Source organism: Aedes albopictus, chromosome 2 (assembly GCF_035046485.1).
Source record: "Aedes albopictus strain Foshan chromosome 2, AalbF5, whole genome shotgun sequence".
NCBI lineage: Eukaryota > Metazoa > Arthropoda > Insecta > Diptera > Culicidae > Aedes > Aedes albopictus.
In genome coordinates this window covers 203,526,211-203,539,654 of record NC_085137.1, presented here as the reverse complement: position 1 = coordinate 203,539,654, position 13,444 = coordinate 203,526,211, and the positions used below count along the sequence as shown (strand labels likewise).

The 13,444-nt window shown below is 36.4% G+C and overlaps 1 protein-coding gene and 1 long non-coding RNA gene across 3 annotated transcripts in view; one reads left to right on the top strand and one right to left on the bottom strand.

The window, feature by feature from the left end:
• The window catches only part of LOC109425214 (tyrosine-protein phosphatase Lar), an 830,826-nt gene that overhangs the window by 684,667 nt on the left and 132,715 nt on the right, over window positions 1-13,444 (bottom strand). The window lies entirely within an intron of this gene.
• Window positions 1-13,444, top strand: part of LOC134287883 (uncharacterized) — a 140,411-nt gene that overhangs the window by 10,193 nt on the left and 116,774 nt on the right. Inside the window, exon 2 of one of the 2 annotated variants that reach the window (XR_009997615.1) lies at window positions 5,842-6,572. This is a non-coding gene — a long non-coding RNA (uncharacterized LOC134287883). The remainder of the gene's footprint in view (window positions 1-5,841; window positions 6,573-13,444) is intronic. The other variant, XR_009997614.1, reaches the window with a different exon arrangement.

The window sequence follows — 13,444 nt, the reverse complement described above, 5'->3', positions numbered from 1 at the left end:
AATTTTTTTTACTAAATGTAAAAATTGTGAAATTTTTGAAATGTTATAACTTTTTTGTTTATTAGTTTACCATCACCAAATTTTTATGGTAGATTGCTAATACAATGGACCGTTTTCCCTAAAAAATTCAAGTTGGTAAAAAGATAGGGTTTTGAGATATTTGAGTTTTTGTGACAAAAATGATGTTTTTCAATGATAAAATAGATTTTTTTTCACAGTGTATATTTTCTTAGAAATCACCATTTAGCTATCTAACTTTGCTGAAAAATTCATAACAATCGAACAATCCGTTTTTGCTGTGCATATTTTTGAATATTTTTGAACCATTTTCACATACACCCTTTTGAAAAGTTAGTCGTGGCTCTAAATAAAAATTTGATATCGAAAAATGGCGATTTAGATGGAACTGAAAAACTGTGCAAAGTTTCAGTTCAATAGAAAATCATGAATTAAAAATTTTCCTTAATTTTGATGCTGTTGCTTGGAATCGCTCGTTATTTGTTTTGAAATATTTTTCTCCTAATTTTTAACACGGGCGTATGAAAAAAGCTATTTGTTAATTTAATCCAAAAAATATAACTTTAAAACGATTTGTTGAATTGAATTGATGGCTTCGAAGATGTTTGAGGTATTTTTAGAAAAAATACTCTTCTTTTTCTGACAGCAATGAAGAACACGAATCAGAGAGGATGTCAAAAAATACTCACGAAAAGGATTTTGGCGTCAACACAGAGTGGCATTATATCGTTACATCATATGAAAAAGGACCGTGCGACGGATTACTTAGGCAATCCCCTTGAAGCTCACCTCAAGCTCCTGAAGGCCTCTTAAATTTGCAGTTGCCCCCTTGAAATCTCCTGAAATACCTTGAAACGCCCCACAATCAGCTTTTTGAAGCTTACCTGAAAACTATAAAGCCCCTTAATATCCCCAGAAACCTTTCTTGAACCCCATGACTTTGTAACGGTTCAGGAAATCCCCTGAAACCTTCTTGAAGCTTACCCGATAGCCCAAGAAGCTTTAAAAAATCTCTTTGAAATGTCCTGAAGCTCTTCTGAAACACTTGGAAACGCCTCTGAAACCCCCTGAAGCCCACCTGAAAACACCAGAAGTACCCCTAAGAAATCCCCTATAACACCTGAAAACCCTTAAAGCTCACCTTAATGCCTGTGAAGCCGTCTAAAACCCTCGAGAACCCCTGCGATACCTCCTGAAATGACTTGAAACGCGTTAGAAACTTTTTATATAGGTTTCTGAGACTCTCTTAAACGCTTCTGAAACCCTGCATGACTTCACCTTAAAATTTCTAAACTTTAAACTTCCCTGAACTTAAAAGAGGACAAATCTGAAGATCATATCTACGGTTTGTGTATGTGTATGTACAATCTATCGCCCACTGACTGGCAGTGCTTTTATGGAAAAAAAATATCTCCGTCTATTTTCTGACATTAACTTTTACCCATAGACGCAAACAATGTTAGTCCTGGAGATGGAAGGTGATAGCTCTACTGCACACCCAACAACCCATTTCAAGTATGCCTGGACTTCCACGTGCATCTTGAGGTCGTTTCCTGATACAGTAAGCCCCGCATTGATGCATCCGGATATCAATTGGATATCTGAAACGCATTAACACTTCCTGAATCAAAAATTTGCATTTTAGTTTCTGGCACGTATTTGGTATGATAAATACCTCATATAGGAATAAAATGACGATTTTTAATTGGAATGATCTTACCAAATTCTTCATAGTCTGCCGAGATATAGTTGTACTCTCATTTCTCCAACAGTGCAGCAACGACCGAAATATGATTGCTTTCATTGTCGCGTACATTTAAAGCGTAGTGAAGTATCAACCGAGCAATCAGTTACTGCCATCACACCAGAACTCGCGGATGGTATTTATTATGCTAAAGAATTACACTTTCAAACGCGGAAAACTGACCGGTTGGCATAACCCCGGCCAAACGGAATCGTCGAAGATCATATCTACGGTTTGCACCAAAAAGCTGATCGAGTGGTCACCACAATTTAGTAGTTAGCCGATCGGTTAAGTTTTCAGCACAAATCGTCATTTGATTCTTCAGATTTTCTCTCAAAAAAAAAAAAAAAAGTTCAACAAACTGTAACTTTTTATAGAGTGTATAAACGTTTCTCAATTTTTGACTAGGCAGCATCCATTTATTACGTAACGCTAAAATCGACATTTTTCGACCCCCCTCCCCGCTCCGTAACGCTTTTTTTGTATGAAAACCAGAAAATTTTTATTTTGCATGATTGGTACATATTTGGGCTCGATTGGTTAATCTTTCGTGAAGCTAGAACCATTCTCGTAAAACACTAGTTTTTAGACAACCAATTTTTAAACCATCATATCTTCGAAAACAATGAACCTTCTGAACATTGAAAAAAGATATGATGAACTGACTTAATTAGCATATTTCTTGAAAAAAAAATATAATTTGTTACATCAATGTCATTACATTTTAGTTTTTATATTCAAAGGTTTTCTACTTCTGTTCTAACAAAATAAACCCAACTAGCTCACTAATTTTACAAGCACCCTTACGACAAAATTATTCAGCATGATGCTGAATAACATTCGGATAATTTTCAGTCACAACATTTGTTCGGGTTTTGTACACATTTGGAGAAATTATAAAGCATAGTGTTGGGCAATTGTTTGTTGTTAAAGATGTAATTGCTATTTAGTAAAGCCGTTAGTCAGCTTAAGCAAAAATGATTAAAAAAAATAGAATGTAAAATTTTTCAATATCCACAAGATGATGATTATGATTGGCACTTATGTTGTGAACAACTATTGTGAACAAGCATGGGAAATCTCACTCGCTCACCCGAACGCCAACGATGTAAAATAGCAAAACAACGTCAACTACCCAATGCTGAGTGAGAGCACGGCGCATGAAGAACGAACGCGACAGAAACGGTTCACTCACGGCGCCACTGAAATGAATCAGAGGAGAAACAAACAGAGTGTAAAAAAGATTCAGCTTGCATCGGTGCAAAGGCAAGAGAGCGTTCTCACTCTCAGCCACCGAGTGACATTCAGCTGATTGAGTCAAAACGCTCTCACTGATTTAATTCGCTGTACTGAATCTTTCCTGTGAACGCTAAATGAACGTTCCCAAACGAATGCTCTCTCGTCAACAATCATTCAGTTTTTGTTCGTTCGTCTTCGGCATACAGATTCGGTAGCGATTCATTCGGCTGTCGCTTCGTGCGTCGTTCGGTGCTCGGCGAATAAACAGGATGGGCAATGGAATAGGAAAGATTTTGCATGGCTGGGGAGAAGCACACTCGCATCAGATTGTGCATGGTAGTGAATGAGGGATATGCACTCACTTGAATGAGTTTTTCCCATCCTTGATTGTGAAATAATAATTACACGTAAAATTACCTACTTCAAGATTCGAACTTGAGACCCATCGATTGCCAGCCGCATGCCTTCCTATCTTCTTATGTTCTTTATATGGTTAACAACTGAACAACACGTTGATTCAGCTGCTGTTCAGTAAAAAAAAACACGTGTTTTTATCCTGTACAATGAGTCGAAGTGTGAAGGAACGAAAGCGCTTATTTGACTTGCGTAAATTACATTATACAGATACATGTGCAAATTTTTGGATGTACTTTACAAGAAGCAGAAAAAGGTCTTGTTAAACTATTTTGTACAGGAATTACTGGAAGTCGAATAAAAATATTATTACACGCTTGAAAAGTGTTTTGAATTATCATTGTTAATATGTACCGATATTAAAAGTTGAATATTACTGCAAAGAATAAAAATATAAAAAATGTCATCTCTTGTCTTTTTCTATGCAAACGTCAAGCGACAAGATGAGTGGCGCTCTCTAAGCGTACCAAGGTGGGAGCTCTCTGTATCAGTGTTTGTGATTTAATCATGAGAGAAGGTGGTGTGCGTATGTTTTGGTATCCGCATACAAGCAGTAACACGCACTGCATATTGGTTAAACTTTCATCCGTAGATAGCGCTGCAGTAGTGTCTCCCGAGCGTCAGCGGAGAGGGCATTCTTGATATTATTATTCATTGATTATTGGCTACTTTTTCGATTTAAAAAGCAATTGTACAGCATAATTTTGGTTCAGCTATCATTATTATTATAAAGCAACAATTCAGCATTCATGCTTGTTTGCGGCTTGCGATTGTTACTTGGGTTTTAGAGCCTGTTTGGATTAAAGGATAACACATTTAGTATTTTGAGTGGTGTTGTTAATTTGAATTATTTTCCTATAAATTAGTGGAAACGTCAAACCAGTTCATTGTGAGAAAAGAATACATTTCATAAGGTCGTATCAAGTAACAATATATTATTAATGAATGTTCAAAAATTTATTAAATTCAATTCACTGGTTTCGGAAATGTGATGGTTCAAAAATCAATTGACTAATCAATGGCGTTAAACGAGAGCGGCTGCAGCTTCCAGACTAACCAATCGATCACATATTTGTACCAATGATGCACATATAAATAGGTTGACAAACAGTCTAAATTTGAGAATTGTTGATGCACCCTATGAAAAGTTACAACCTGTTGATCTTTTTTGTGAGAAAAAAAAAGCTGCCTATCCCAAACATTTTGGCAATCCCCTGTATATGGAAAATTCTTACCAAAAAAATCTCAGGAATTGTCCTCATGGTTTACGTCACTGTTATATCGAGATTCTACTCAACAACGATTTTAAGCATGATTAGTTTTAAATTTGTTTGGTATTGAAGATAGCCTTGCGCCTGTGCACAAGAAGGGCGCCAAGGGATGGGTTTTACCTAATTTTGGTAACAGACGGAGTGGCGCCTAGTATATGAAACATCAGGAATGGGAATGGTTTAAAACCCCCCAATCTTCTCCTTTGTGTACGGGTTTGGATAGCTTGATACATTTTAGACCTGAAATGTTACTTTCTTTGGTTCATATAAGAATGTCATTGTTAATTTTTTGGATCATGCATTTTACCAACAATAACTCTATGTATTGTGTTAAGAAACCCGTCTCAGTATTTTTTTCCGATTTTTTTTGCAAAAGTCCTTTTGGTAATGTCAAGTGTAATTTTTCTGTATTTGCAAAATTTTACCAGATTCAGTTACACAAACATACTTTTGTAGATATTCTTGATTACCCGAGCAGAAGCGTTTTCTTTATTATAGAGATTTTCAGCCACTGGCTGGTTCGTCAGAGCAGAAGAGAATATCAGCAGCATAAATAAAATATGTTATTTTGGCATAACAACTGTAAAATGAAATCAGTAGTTTTTACGTTCAACAACACAGAGGCAACTATGCATCCTGTTTGAAATTCAGGTTTCATTTATGTTTGTCATAAATATGTCATAAATCGGTCAAGTAATTTTTGTTCAGGTCATCCTTTTTCAATGGTCAAGTTATTTTACACAGCAAGCTTCATTTGATTTTACGCTTCTCCTCGGCTTCGTACTGAGGTCAGGAAAAATGTATAGAATTCCTCGAGCGATATCTTGCCAGAATTTACCACGCATCAAGATAGGCCAAGAAATTTCTTGCGATCTGCGTACTACCGTTACGGTCTTATTCCATATGCTTTATTCTATTTCAGGTTTTACAGACACTTCTCTTAAAAAATCTGCATAAAAAAAATAGATGCCTTTACTTACTAAAATTCTTGCATCTAGTAAATGGGAATCTTAACCAGGTTGATTTTTGGTAGCAACGGAAACCATATTTCGTTGATTTTAAGGAAGACTTCAACCATTTTCCGAGAATTGTGATCAAAATTTTACTGATGGTTTGTCAGAAAAATAATTGGGGAAATCATCTCCATCCCATCAGGACTCATTACGTCAGATACCATTGGAAGTTTTAAAATAATTGCTGAACATTGAAGTTCATAAATGACTAGAAAACAGGAAGAATCCCGAAAGGAACCTGGTCCACAATTCCTCCACCCCCCGCCCTGCTACGCCAATGCCATCGAACGACAGGAGGTTGATAGAGAACAGTGCAGACCAAATCAAGCCAGAGTGCGGCGAAAAAAAAAAACAGGAAAAACAACACAGTCGATCCCCATGATTGAAAGCAAAGTGATAAGAGTTTGATTTTTAATTGAAAAATTCTCGTTTGCCATCGATGTTGTCGTCGTCGTCGTAGTCGTCGTTCGCCATGTCGACACGACGACACTTCAGCCGAAGAATCGAGACAGCGAGTGATGGTGCGCCGTCGATCGTTGCCGTTGTTGGGAGGCGAAGGCTAGATAGAAATCGACAGCCGCCGACAGTGACTTTGTCGAGCAAGGATAGTGCCGCCATGAAGCATACACCTAGCTGGGATATCGAGTGACGACGACGACGACAACGGCGGCTTTGATCCGGGGATCCTGGTCCGGAAGATTGATGGAACCGTGAGAGACAACCGAAGGGGATGCACCAACCACCCTCCAACCCACCACCTCCAGCAGCAGGCAGGGTTGTTATTGCAAGTCGAAAGTAGTGAAGCAAACATTCGGGATGGTTGGTTCGCGGTGAGCTGTGCTGACTGGGCTGCATTTTGTGTGAAGCCCCTAGGTAAGTTTGACGTGATTTCGATTTGTGTGACGAATGGATGTTTTGGCGTTTCGTGGGTGATGGATGCCTTTTGAATTGGCGTTGCGGTATTTGTTTTACAAGGCGCCGCAGGCAATGAGTTTGCATGTTTTTAGCAGCGAAGTGGTGCTTGAAACAATGTGAACACAAACAATGTTCGGGATGACATCAATTTATTTTTGTCACTAACAGATTTTTTTTTTTCATGTGGGTGTTCTCATGTTTCAGTAATTGGCTTCTTTAACGGTGTTGAGATAATTCGATATTCTGAATCTGCATGCCAAACTAAGCCGAAATCCAAATTTTCATGAATTTTGGAGTCCGGGAACCTATTTAAAAATCAATTTGAAATTTGTATGGGAGCGATTTGTCGAATCACCCCTCGTCGCAGTTTGTACTGGGCGGAGCTGTCAAACAGTTGCGCAGCTGTCAAAAGGTGATTTCAAAAAATCTCTTTGAAATTGATTTTAGGTACCAAAACAGAGTTCTAAAAATCTGAAAAAAATCATAGTGACTCAGAAAAAGGTGCTCTTTCGTATAAAAGCATAAAATCAACACATTTTCAAAATTTAAAAACCCAATTGTTTATCATTCGTTGACCAAATGTGAAGCATATTTAATCAGCTTATGAATTATGCTTAAAACAGAACATTTATAGGAAACGGTTTGCTGATAAGATATTATAAAAATAATTTTAAAAATCGGTTGAGCCATCAAATTTTCAATCACGGGGCCTTTAGTGTCCATAAAAGGTCATAAATTGTTAAATGGTATTCTTTTTTTTTCTTTTATTTATTATTTATTAAAGTGGATCTTTTAACTATTGTCATTCGGATCCACTAAAGTGCAATACTAAGCGTATTTAACTATTACACATATAACTTAGATTTTTTTAAGATATTCAATGACTTTTTTTTGCTTTATCTAGATTAAATGGTACATATTCTGATTCTAAATCTTCTTCTTCATCTTGGCATAACGTCCCAACAGGAACAAAGCCTGCTTTGTTGAGTACTTCCACAGTTATTAACTGAGAGCTTCCTTTGCCAATGACCAATCTGTATGTGTATATCGTGTGATAGGAACGATATACTCTGCGCCCAAGAAAGTTAATAAAATTTCCTTATCTAAAAGATCCTGGACCGACTGGGACCGTCACCCTCATCATGCTTCTGTTGGATATTCATGCGCTAATCGCATCGGCTATATGGGCCCATTGTTTGCTGGAGTGATGATGTGAATTTTCATTGAATAAAAAATAGATGCCTTAGTTAGAAATTTGTTTATCGATTTTATGTACTTCGATTTTATGTATATAAACATTTTACCTCGATTTTAGGTACATTTTTTATTGGTAAAATTTTCAATATTTAAAACTTGCAGTTTGTATTATGATTACTTATAATGCAGGGGTTTTCAGCATATTTGATACGCGGAACACTTCATATCAATAAATTGTTTTGTGGAGCACCCATAATAGCGCCCATTTACTGGTACATTCCCATGAATGAATTCCTGGAGAAATCTCAAAACAACTACCTGAGCAATTGCTGAAAGAACTACTGGAACAACTTCCATAAAAATTCATGAAACAACTTTTAAACAAATCCCTGCTGAAATTCCTGAAGTTAATCTGGGAATATAAGAGAAGTCTCTAAATATTTTTCCGGAAGTATCGCTGAAGAAATTTCAGAAGGAATAAAAAAATTATAGAAAATTCTAAATGAATTCCTGAAAGAATTTCTGAAAAAATATATTTTATAGATTCTAATTGATTTTCTGAAGAAATTTCAGAACTAACAACTGAAGAAACAACTGGAAACCGCTGGTGGAATACCTAACAATTGCTCTTGAGAAATTTTTGGAAAAAAAATCTTGAAAAAAAACCCTAATAAAGAGATTAAACATTTTTTTTTTCAAATGAATTCCTGGAAAAATCCATAGAGAAATTCCCAGAGGTATGCGTAGACGAAAAACTGGAGGAATTTTTGAGAGAATACAAAGAGAAATTTCTGATGAAATCTCTGTGTGAATTTCTGTGGAAATCTCTGCATCAATGTCTTCCAGCCTTTCCGTAAGAATCCTTATAAGAATCTCTGAATGAATCTGTAGAAAAAAATCTGAAGGAATCTTTGGAGGATTTTCAAAGACTTTCTTCAGAAGAAAGAATTCCTTAGAGTAATTTCTTAAAGAGAAAAGTCTTAAAGGAATATCTAAAGGAATGTAAAGAAATCTTAGGAATTTTTTTAATTATCTCTTGTAGAATTTCTAAAGCAATCCTTGGAGAAAATTCTTAAGGAAGCTTCTGAGAAAATTATCAGTAATGTATCCGTAAAAAGATCCATGGGGTCTTTAGTTAGCCTAGTGGTTAAGGATATACGCCAATCCGGAGACGGTGGGTTCGATTCCCGTTCCGGTCGGGACAATTTTCTCGACTCCCTGGGCATAGTATATTATTGTACTTGCCCAACAATATACAAATTTATGCAATGGCAGGCAAAGGAAACCCTTCAATTAAGGGCGAACGGGACGGTCGGGGAAATACCCGCCATTGCTCTGTTGCTACTAAGATGGTGATCTCAGATTCTGTTTCATATTTTGGAATAAAAACCTATCATTGTGTATGCTCACTTGCAGTGCATATGCTGATTGTTTTTCAGCATCTTCAGTGCGATAGAACTCGAGATTACCATCTTCAAAATCGCGAGGCACATCGTTAGAAAGAAAGGCAAGATAGGAAAAATAACACGGCCTCCCGTTTCACTTTAACAACTGTGGAAGGGCTAACAGAACACTAAGTTGTAGCGAGGCAGGCCAAGTCCCAGTGGGGACGTGAAGCCACGAAGAAGAAGAAGAAAAAGTATCCGTGAATCATTTTAAAAAATCAATGGAGTTTTTTTGAGAAAGTTCATGGAAGATTTTCTAGACAAATGCCTTGAATAATTTTAGAGTAATCCTTGAAAAAAAAATTCTAAAGAAATTCGTAGATGAATATCTGGAACACTCTATGCAAGATTTTTTGAAAGGAACTCCTAAAGTATTTGAATGAACCCATGTAACACTTTTGGAAGTTGTAGGACGAAAGGTAGAAGGACTAAAGATCGAAGGTCAAAAGGTCGACGGTCAAAAGGTCGAAGGGTTAAAAGGTTGAAGGGCCAAAAGGTCGAAATAAAAAAATAAGTAGGACAAAAGGTCGAAATGACAAGTGGTCAAAAGATCGAAAGGTCGAATGAAAAAAAAACGACCGAAAATAATCTTGAAACCTTCTTATCGTTTTCTTTCTTGCTTGATTATCATTGCAACTTGGTCTGATTTTTTTAACTTATCGTTCTTTTAGCTCTTCCACAGTTATTAAGTGAAGGGCTTTCTTCGCCTGCCATTGCGTTAACTTGTATATTGTATAGCAAACACAATGCAACACTATACCCAGCAATTTGACAAAATTTACCGTCCGGAACCGGAATCGAGCCCAAGCCCAAACTAAAGGCATTCCCTGGTATTAGTTTATTGTAGGACATATCATCCTTTTGAACAACGGCAGTTCTCTGGAGTAAAATATTTACGGCAATAGGCGTGATTACTATTAATGTTCCTTATATAATTTTGCCTTCTTTTAAACATAGGCTGTTCTTTCTAGTAATGCTTTTTATGCTTTTTGACAATTTTTGGCGTTCCTACTAATAATATAACTGTTAATAATATTTTGCCTTCTTCAAAAACAGCTTGTTCTTTTTAGTTATACTATCCCAACGGTTATTTTGAATTTGACTTTGTACATTTACCCTATAGACATTTTTTGATACTTTATACGTACCAAGTGAGTTGATAAATGTACAAAGGCAGTGTCTACGTCCTTTCCAATTTTTTTTTTAAAAATTCACCTAAAATCTATATGGTAAGAAATGCTACAAGAAGCTCCAAAAGAAACTGTGGCGCTAGTTATAGAACATAACAAAAAACGATGGACACCCTTAAAAAAGGCCGAATAAATTAGGCCGAAACGTCGGGCAATGACAATTTAACCGTTTGGATTTCCTAGACCGAGAAAGCCAAAACCTCCTAAACATAGAATTTCCAGTCGAACATCTTCAGCAAATTTATACGTAATGTTTCTATTCGTTTTGACCATTTATTTTTACCCCATTCAAATATTCATATTGATTTTGAGTAAAGCAGAGCAAAAAATATTATGGCGTACATCATCGCGCTGCGGGTCTTGAGTAAATTTTGAAATCTGACTCTCGAACCTAACGAACCCTGCTTCTTTCAGTTGTATTACTAACTACAGCCTTTGAGCTTTTGACCTTTCACTCTTCTTCCCTTGGACATTTCGTCCTAGTTTTTTTATGACAACCTTTCGATCTTTTGACCCATCCATTTTTCAACCTTTTGCTCTAGTTATATTTTTATTTCAAACTTTCGACATTTTGGCTACTTGCATTTTCGACATTTGCGTTTTTCCCTAATCCTTTTTTTATTTTGACCTTTCGACCTTTTGACCCTTCGACTTTTTGTCATTTCTACCTTTTGACCGTCAACCTTATGACCTTCGGCCTTTTAACCTTCGACCTTTTGTCATAGAACCTTTTTGAAAGCTATCCGTGCAAGAATTTCTTAAGCAGTTCTTGTAGAAATTTCTGGAGGACATTCTCAAGTCTAAAAGAATCCCTGGAAGATCATCAGAAAGAATTCCTGAATGCGTTTCTTGAGGATTTCCTGGGAGATTGTTTACAGTAAATCTACGAGGAGTCCTTGAAAGAATTTCTTTAACCCTGTGCTTGGGTTATATCTTCCAGGAAGCTTTGATTTCAGGCATGTAGCCGATGTGCTTTGCAGTGATGATTGGAATAGCTGTATAATCAATGGCAAACAATTCTGTAATAATGAGATCTTCAAGTCATCTGATATAGTTATACTGATTATGCTGCTGCATAGCATATCGAACATTTGTCGAAGTCATTCATGTGCCGGGAAAATATAATTCCAAGTTGGTGAGAATATTACAAACTGAGGGAGGGTAATAGGCCCAGCCAGACCCCTGAATGGGCAATGTGGGTTAGTGTATGGGAATGCCATTGAAGGTTTGTAATATTCTCCGAGGCTTTCAAAATCCAACAGGGCGCGTCCCCGGGTTGCGGAAAGGGGGGAAAGGGAGATTTTTCGCATTTGTACTGTAATCAGCCAATGTGATAATAACTGCTATGGTGTTGTAGTGGGAATTAATAATCTCATTCTATGGGAATTCAAACCTTGTAATGTATTAACTTCAATTTTCTATGCTTGACAAGTTTTTGGAGACAAACATGAGCTGAGAGAATTGCTCAATAGGAAAGTCACATCAGCTAAGCTTTTACATATGCAAATGCTATTCATGGGTGCATGTCTAGCATTTAATATGTATGGCAATGACTGGTTCTTAACTAGTAGGGGTACTACAAGACCACGCGGACAATTCGATTAAAGGCTTAATTGGGAATAATATATTTTCCAGAACTAAAGGGTCATTTTTTCCGGGGTGACTGGCGAGTCGGAGAGGGTAAAAGTTTTCGTTTGTTATTAATGAGAAAATAAACAATCGGGCGCTATTTCTTTCTATGACTAGCTTGGCATTTTGTGGATTATTGTTTTTTGGTTTGAGGAGTCCTTGAAAGAATTTCTTTAACAACCCCTGGGAGATTTTTTTAGGAACTCGTAAAAGATTTTTTATGAATCCTAGGATGGATTTCAACAAGGATCCAACAAGGATCCATAAAATAATCATCGAACAATCTATGGAAGGTTTTTCAAAATAAAAATCTCTGGAGAAAATTCTGTAGATATTTCTGAAAAAAATATTAATCGAATTTGTAATAAACACCATGGTAGATTTTCTGACAGAATCCTAGGAATCCTAGAAGGAACTCTTAGGGGAGTTTCTATAGGAATCCCTGAAGAAAATTCCCGAATGGAATTCTAATTTTTTTAAAGAGTTCCTAGAGGAAATTCTGAAATAAATCCCAGCAAAATTTTCTGACAGAAATTCAGATTTTCAAAACAAAAAATCTCTGATGCAATTTCTAAAGCAAACCCCGGAGAAAGTTTTGGAAGAAATCCTTGGAAGTTAATTTCAGAGAATGCTTAACCCTCCTAAGATATAACACTGAGCGCACAAGGATGGCGTATTAGACGTTCAGCGAGCCTGTCTGGGTCATATTGATCTCAAAATACTACTAGGGTTAACGGATATTTTGACGGATATTTTAGGAAATTAATATAGAAAAGTCTTTAAAACATAGGGCACTCTTGAGGGTTTTCTAAAGAAATGTCTGGAGGAATTTCTGCAGAATCTCATACACAGCTTTTTTACACAACTAGTTGTGAAACTTCTGGAGGAACCCTTAGTGGAATTTCTGGAAAAATTGGAAGTTGCTATGGGAATTTCTGATGAAATCCTTGAATGAATTTCCAAATTAACCCCAGTACAGATTGTTGGAGGAAGTTTTGAATCATGTTTTGAAAAACTCTGAAATAGTTTCTGAAGGCATCGTTGAAAGTTTTATTCTAGGAATCTTTGGAGAAATGGACCACAGATAAATTTTGAAAAAAATGGAGGAATTTCAGAAGTAAATCATGCAAGATGCTTTGATCGAATTCGTTGTGAAATTTGTAGAAAAGGAGAAATCTTCAAACAAATCTCTGAAGAAAATTTTCTAATGGAAGATTTTTTGAAAGAATCCATGAGTGATTTTTTGGCGGAATATTTGGACAAATTTCCAATAGATTTTATAGAAGAATTTCTGAAGAAATAATTGGTAGATTTTCTAAAAAAAAGTCGTCAATAGATTCTCCAAATCAATGCCTAGAGAAGTTTCTGA